The sequence below is a fragment of the Athene noctua genome, chromosome 1 (assembly GCF_965140245.1).
Source record: "Athene noctua chromosome 1, bAthNoc1.hap1.1, whole genome shotgun sequence".
NCBI lineage: Eukaryota > Metazoa > Chordata > Aves > Strigiformes > Strigidae > Athene > Athene noctua.
The window spans coordinates 87,675,104-87,683,514 of NC_134037.1; positions in this window are offsets into that span (position 1 = coordinate 87,675,104).

Genomic DNA, 8,411 nt, shown 5'->3' on the forward strand with positions numbered 1-8,411 from the left:
CTGAAACGTACCAGTTTGAATAGCCCCAGCTTGTTTTTATTGCATAATTTGACTCTGTGGATTTAATTCTTTTTTCAAGTTTTGTGAATCTGCCTGGTCTGTTTTATACAATTTACACACAGTTAATACCTCATTCATCAGCTCCATGTAAATGATGGGATATTTTTTTTTACTCCTCTCTGCTCCTAAAGTCTCACAATATTGCCTGCCCAGTTCTGACTAAGAGCTAAATTTAGAGATAAATTTGTGTATTAAGTAATATAACATTTTGTTTCTTCTTTCCTTCAGTTCCGTCTTTCTTTGTCAGCTGTGGGTGGATTCACTATGAAGAGCCTTCTTCTAAATAACAAAATTATTCCAAATACTGTGTGTTATGCAATGGAAATGATGTGTGTGTATATATATATATCATTTACACACAGCAAATTTAATAAATAAAGAAATAAAGACTTGTCTTTTCCTCTTCTTGGAAAGGCTAGGAATCTCTTGAACTTGAGCTGGCTGTGTCCTTTTCCCCAGAGGTACAACTATAAGGTTCAAACTGATAAGAGAGCAGAACTACCAAATAAGATACATCTCAAGAGCAAATCTGACATCTGAACAGCTCTGTCACAAGTGCTAGGAGCAAGGTGTGCTGTCTTCTTGCTCTGAGCCAGGGGCCTGGGGGAGCCTGGTCAGTGGCCATGGTTCTGCTGCCCCGACTTCCAACTCACTGCTCACCTAACTCGCCGGCCGCCTCTTGGGAGGCTGAGCTGGAACCTGAATTAATGCATATGTCTGTCCTTTCTCAGAAAGCAGCTAGCCTTTATGAATATTCAAGCAAACTATTTAGGGAGTTTCTCAGTGATAGACTGGGATTATTGCCAGAGTATTAAACATCAAAGAGTGGGTGGTTCAGGTAGCTATACCTCACAACTAGTAAATACTCAGATTATAGATAATGAGATGTCTTACTTTTCACGTAAATGCATAGTGAATGCAGAAGCCTAAGTGCATCAGTAAATCCATTTTGATATCAATAATACATAAAGTATGCTATGTATTTTAATTCATATTAAATTATGCAGGGAGAAGAAGGGAGTCATCTATACAGAACACAAAGCAGTCAAGGGAGCGCAGGAATGTTTATTATTTTACAGCATCTGCAGGTGTAATGAGTGCTTGATACTGCATTTGGAGGAGCATCATTCTTTCTCCAAGGGACATATTTGATTACAACCAGGAATTTATAGTGTCCAGCTCCAAAGTACTTGAGGATCTTCATCAAGTTAAAAATGACAGTACTGCTGTGCATACTTAACTCTCTTTTCATGTCATGCTATGTAGGATCTGAATAATCTGCTTTTTCTATATATGGCAGGAGGCCAGGGTAGGAATAAGGAGAAAGTTGCATGCTAAAGAAACAAGATTAGACTGCTAAAATCATACTAGAAACATGAAGGCAAGACTGTCCACCCATAATTATCTTTCTTGTAGTCCTAGATCTGTATTTTCATTGATCAGCCTTATGAGTTCTTGTTGGGAAGGGGAGAGGGGTGTGATAGACAGGTACAGTTTATACTATTGGCTCCTATTAAACTAACTTGCATAATTAAAAAAAAAAAAAAAAAAAGACAAACAGACAAACTTCTGAACAAACTTCTGAATATATAAGTACAACTTCAGGTCTGCTTTCAATACCATCACTGTCTGCTTAAATGTTATATAAGAAGACAGGCTTAGTGCCATTCCCTCTAACCATTAGGAAGTTCAAAAACAAGCTTCTGGACCTTAGTGTTCAGAGATAAAAGTTAGGACTTCTGAGGTGCTGTGGGCAACACATATTTCTTCATATTTCTATTTTATATACTTTATTAAGGTGCCCTGAATGTGGAAAAATGCACTGCAGATGAGCAGGACTTCACAGTACAGCTACAGCAAGGTGTCTCCTCATTTTCACAAGTAATGTGCTTTTCTAAATCTGGGGTCTGTGGAGTGGAACAATCTGGAACTGGAGCGGTCAGGATGGGAGGAAAACAGGCATGAGGAAAAGAGTGGTGACAGAAAGATTTGACAATTACAAAATTACACTGAAAGAAGAGATGAAGCAGAAATAGGTAAAAGGGGTTGCATAGCACCTAGAAAGATGATGTGCAAAATAGAAGAGAACATTCAAAGTCTCTGATGTGTCATGCCATTTTCCTCTGAATGTGCATTTCACTGGTGCAAAGTACTCAGATAATATTTTTAGGACCTTTAAATAAGTTCAGTTTTGCTTATGCAATTTTTCATATTCTGCTTAAGTAGTGAAGTTTTATTCAAGCAAACATCTGTGGATGCCACACTTCAATTTGAATGTGCAACTATTTGCATTTGATGTGTTAGATGACTTATCCACTCAGGTAGCATAAACAATACCAGCTAACCATTGCAATAAGGATATCAAATATAAAATGTAAATATGGTCTCAAGTATATTTACAGTAAACTCTTTAATGAAAATATAGCTGAATGGCTCTAAATACTGACCAAATCTGATGACCCTATGATTTGCCAGTGGGTATTGAATAAGTATGGAAAAAAAGAGTCCTAGAGTAAATTGTTTTCTATAGTTGTTTTCTGCAGCATAACCTCTTCTCCGGCTCTTTGAACATACATGCAAGTTTAGATCATAACTTACACCTCTACTACTACTATAAAAAAAAAGTAAAAGGACACAATATATATATATTATTTTTTTTGTCTATAACAATCTAAGAACATAGTTTAAAATAACCAATTATGAGAATTTATCTATAGCTTGGCCTGGGTTTTCCTTTGGTATGAGACTATTGTACCAACTTTTATGTGCATACTCAAAAAGAGAAGACATGAGTCATAAGGCTTGAAATTAAGTACCTTACTTTTCATTGACTTATTGGTTACCAAGGCCCAAGGGGAATCTGATGAATCTTGCTAATTCTAGCCTCAAATCCATAGTTCTAGTTAAGACGAGGATGATCTTTTTTACAAGATAAATCAGTCTAAATTCAAGTTTGCAGTGATGGAGATCTAATAAGTTCCTCCCTGCCTATGCAATTCTCATACCCCTTATTTCTAATCTGAATATTTCAGAACACAGCTTTCTGATACTGGATCTTGTTATGCCTTTGTCTGCTGGATTAAAGAGTTCTCAAAGCATTCCTGAAGCAGTTTCCTGAACGCTTTCCAATTTTTCAAAATCCTTTTGAAGGTGTGGATACTGGGGCTGGACACAGTATTCCAGCTGACAGTTGAGTTTCATTACCTTGAAATAAGGATTAACTGGGAAGTCAAAACTACATAACTCGGTGTAGTGACATTTAACCTTTGGTGGCCTGGGTTTAAATTTGTGTTTGGTCAGCAATGGAAATTGTTTTGCTAATCTTATCCTGGCCCCTTCTGACGTTTTACCATATCAAAAAAGAAACGCTTTCATTGGCATGATTTTCTTTCCCGACTAAGGACAGGCCTAGCGCTGCGGTGACTGAATAACAGGTTTGAACAGCAAGGACACACGGACAGAGCTGTGTCTGTCTCAGGCGCACGCTGTTGGCTCCCATGCTCTCAGGCACAAACATGTTCTGAACAAATGTTGTGTGTACACGAACCGCAGCCGCTCACTTTCCCCTGCTCTGACCTCAGGCACAGCCAGCACAGCCCTGAGCAGGATCCTTTCTCCCCTTTGCTTGGTGGTCCTGCATGAACAACAGAGAAGGAAGCAATTTTCTTTACAGCCTTAGAATGAAATGATATTTCACAGCTGCAAAATTATAAAAAGACTTGAGGCTTACAAGCTGAGCAACAGGAAGCAACCCAATTTTAAAACTGCTTTTGCACTATAGAATATTGCCAAGCAATATGCACTGAAGAGAGTGAGACGTTTCCAAAGGCTTTTTCTTCAGTAAGTTAAAAAAACTATGACCCATACCAAGTATTTAGGCAATGATGCCTTCCAGACTACGAAGAAAGAGAAAGGTAGCTCAGGAAGGGAAGTGACACAAAGAAACCCTATCTTGAAATAAATGTAGTTGGTGCAAATTAGTATAATGTAATTGTACCTATAAGGAGGTTTAGATAGACTTTAGCATATACATAGCTACATTCCTGATAGAAAGCCTTTTAGTTGACATAAAACCAATTTTTCACTAGATGCTAAAGTTAAGACATAGCTGTTGAGATCCATCTAACGTAACTTTGGTTTCTAAGAAATCAGTTATCTACTTGAATGTCCCCTTTTATGACCAGCAGAGAGAAAAGAATATCTCTATACAATTATTGATGCCATAACCTTACACTTGTCTTCGGAAGAAATTATTTGCCCCATGAAGTTGCTTCTTTCTCTCCACTGAGTACCAAAAAGGCTAGAGAAGGCCCTTCTATTTGATTGCTAATTTTCAGGAAACTGAAGTTAGGTAGTTGTGGTGGATCCCCCCCACTCATGCAAATTAGAAATGTATATGGATATTAATGACTACAATCAAAGTGTTTAATCAAAGCGACAAATACAACAACTTCATAGTACATTTTCAATAGAATGGTGACCAGTTTTGTGAAGAAAATAGGATGAGGAACTGTTAGAAGACAGGTATGAGAGCCATGAAAGAAACACTCTGTTAATTGCAAGAGCTATTGATGTACCTGGTGTTGATAAGATGTGATACTAAACTAATTATCCAGCAGGGATGTCAAGGAAGAGGGAGTTAATACAATCATAAATTTCTTAGTGAAGAGGGTAAATGAACTCTTCATTTTTTTGTGTTAAAATGTCCTGTAGCACATAGGAGAGCCTAGCCAAACTTCTAGCCAAACTGTAACGTTATGATATGCCAGCTCCATCCGGCTTACCGTTTCAGTAAGAAAAATAATTTGATTGCTAAAGGGTTCATGCCCTTTGGTAGAAGACAAGATTCATCTCACCTAAACGCCCTGTAAATTCTGGCATGGTACTCCTGAACTGAGCAAATTAAATTAGTGATTAGTCAAAATCAGAGCTAATGGTAGGCCTGGGCAAATTGCTTTGGCAGGATACTACCATGGAAGAGAGATGGGGATAAAACCAGACTCTGCCTGTGCTAGAGGTCTAACCTGGGTGTTTCCAGTGCTTTGTAGAAGAAAGAGCTGGGATGTGGGAAGTTGCCATGGTCCTCGTCTGGAAGCAGACCAGCTGGGCTCAGTTTCCCTGTCCCCCTGGAAGCATCAGGCCCAGCAAGCCTGAACTGCTAATGCTTTCCCTCTGCTCTTTCTTCATCCCTCTTATGTTCCTGTCCACTCTTCCTCTCCTGTCTGTGACAAGAATGCCTGGCTCTCACCCCACTCCGCTAGCCTTGGAGTGGCAAAAATCAGCTTTGCTCACACAACTGAGACCTCACTTGTCTGGTCGTTAAATCCTAACAGTCTTGAAGTGTGCAGGCACAGCATGGAGGGTAAGAATTTGGCATTGGGAGCTCTGTACAAGAGGTTGAAATATTCTTGCATGTAAAAACATTGGGTTTCTTTCAACTTTATTTATGCTGAAATGGCAACTTTTTTTTGCTGTCCAGATGACCTGTAATTTCCACGAATCAGTTTTAAAATCTCAAACAAAATGGTGTTTGTAGCCAAAAGATCAATTAACATAAAATAAATTTATAATTTCTTTGTTTATTATAAATGGTAATTTAATTGCTTTCTAAAATAATTGCAACAATACCATAACAGAACATTTTAAGTATATACATCATTCTGTTTCAAAGTTTCTATTTTTTCCCAATCTGTTTAAAACTTCCTGGAGAAAACACAAGATTATTCTTCAAGCAGAAACATTCCTCAACAACATTTTCTTTTAAAAAGCTCTTAATGAGATGTATTTGGATTTCTGACTAGCTATTGCCTTAAATCATTTCATCACTGAGTACAGTAAAAAGGAGTCTCACTTGGTGGAAAAGAAATAACATTCAAGCAGCCTCATCTGGAAGACTATTAGTGATGGCAGAGATCTGCAAGACTTTCACTTGATTAGCAGATCTTCAAAGTTTGTGAAGTAGAAATGTTTCCTGCTTCAGAGGGAAAAAATACCTTATAATTCAGATTCAAGGAAGAGTACGAATGAATGGCTTACTTTCTTGCCAAGTAGGATGTGATAGGAGGTAAGGATTCTCAGGACTGGAATATATACTGAGAGGGTGGTCAAACACTGGCACAGGCCACCACTGAGAGGTGGCCGATGCCCCGAGCCTTTCTGTGTTTAAGAGGCATTTGGACAATGCCCTCAACAACAAGCTTTAATTTTTGGTCAGCCCTGAGTTACTCAGGCAGTTGGACTAGATGATCATTGTAGGTGCCTTCCAACTGAAATATTATTCTATTCTATTCTATTCTATTCTATTCTATTCTATTCTATTCTATTCTATTCTATTCTATTCACTAAGCAAAAAAGTACATAAATCACCTTTGGATTATCAGGGGATTCAGTTTCATATATATGCACAATTGTCACAATTACAAAAACAACAGTGTAAGGAACTTTGTACGCTCACCATTCAAATTGCACTGTGCTTTTCAAAACACGCATCTGTATGCAGTAGATTTCAGAAGCCATAACTTATCTTATTGTCAGCTGCCATTTAAGGCAACACTAAAACTCTCCTAGTTGGAAGGAGAACTAGGACATCACTGAGCACATCTGAGAATACCACCTGTGCTGTGAAAACAGTGTAAGTGATAATTTGCTGCACCCCAAGAGGAATTATTTTGTGTTTTTCCCATGTATTATTAGTATGTAATTAGTTGAGAAGAGGATGAGAGTTTAGATGCCCACATGGACAAGTGCAAAAGGCATGATAGCAGAGTGAAAGAGAAAGAGGGAAGATGGACTATTGATAAACTTTTTCAAGGATGTTGGCACCATCAGATATTAATGATCTGCCTTAGATATCTAAAGATAGAACCTGTGTACCTGCACAGTCACAGCATGGGGGCTCTCTCCATGGTTTAGTCTCCTTATTTACTCATCTGAATCGGGTGCTGGAAGACAAAGAGGGTAACCACTCTTTTAAGAATTTGACTTCAGTTCTCCAACGTAAAAACTGGAAAGTCCATGCGTCATGAATCCTTTGAGCGAACCCTTGTTACAAATCAGTGCAGCACAGTGAAATAAACAGGGCTCTTTCACTCCATTTAGAGCCAGACGGGCTTGGATTTCAACTTAACAGACTCTTTTAATAAGAATTCTATATAGGAAGTGGATGTGTTTTCGTCGCATGACTAATTAAATCTACAGTTTTGGCTTTACTCCACCTAGTGGCAACCGGGCAGAAATTCTCCTCCCTCCTTCCACGCAGAAGCAACAACGCGTGAGCTATGGCTAAAAGTTCGTGTTGGGTGAGCTTGACGTTGTTTGGGCATCTTTGTAGTCAGTGAAGCGTAGAAGAAGTTGATGAATGGGCTTTGATGTGTTCACCACTGACACAACATGGTTCCCATTACACCACCCCACCCTTGGTATGGGAGCATGGTACAGGGACTGTTAGAGAGAAAGCAGGAGGAGAAAGCACCTGGTGTGGATGGAAGCAAAGGTCTGCTGAATGTGTGTAAACAAGGTGTGTTATGTTGGAAAGGTCTGAGAGCAACGGGTTGCTTCTGCTAAAGATTTCTTAGGCAATAGAAATCTAACATGGAAGAGACGGATTTATTCATAGTCAAATATGTCCTAGAGTCCTCTGTCAAAAATCTTGCATCAGATACTGTTTTCCTGGTGTGCTGGAAGCAGACTGGTTCTGTACAAAATCTTCCTGGTATTCATGTAGCAGTCCTCGCTTTGAATTACTTTTTCTTTGATACTTTACATGAGCCTGAAGCCCTTGAGTTTCCATGTGAGTTTCCAAATGGGACAGAAATCACAGGCAGATAAGGCACATCTCTGGCTGCATCCAGATCTGTGCTCAGAAGCAAAGGATCCTCTCTAGTCGTATCAGTTCTCACACTAATTTTCTCTAATGCAGGGTTGGATTTTGTGTTGGATTTAGATACATTAAATGGTCTGTGCAAAATGTATCCAAATCCAACACAAATGCCATACCTGAATTTTAGGAATGTTGAAATACCACTGGGATCTGTAAACTTTAATTAAAGTTTAAAAATTGATTATATATATATAGGCATGCACAGACACACACATCTATACACACTATGTATATTACTATCCCTATACTTATACGTGATGTAGCTGTTTCCTAGAGATCTTAGCAAAGGATCTGGGTCTCATTTTATTTTGTATAATGGACAATTAAAAAGCAGCTCTTCTGAGATTTTGGATGAAGGCAGTTATAGGAAATCATCGTATATGACCCCTCTATCAATCAAGGTAAGAAAAAGCCTCTAAATAGAGTGAGATGAATTCTATAAAGCATCACTGAATCATGCCTCTGTTTTCAT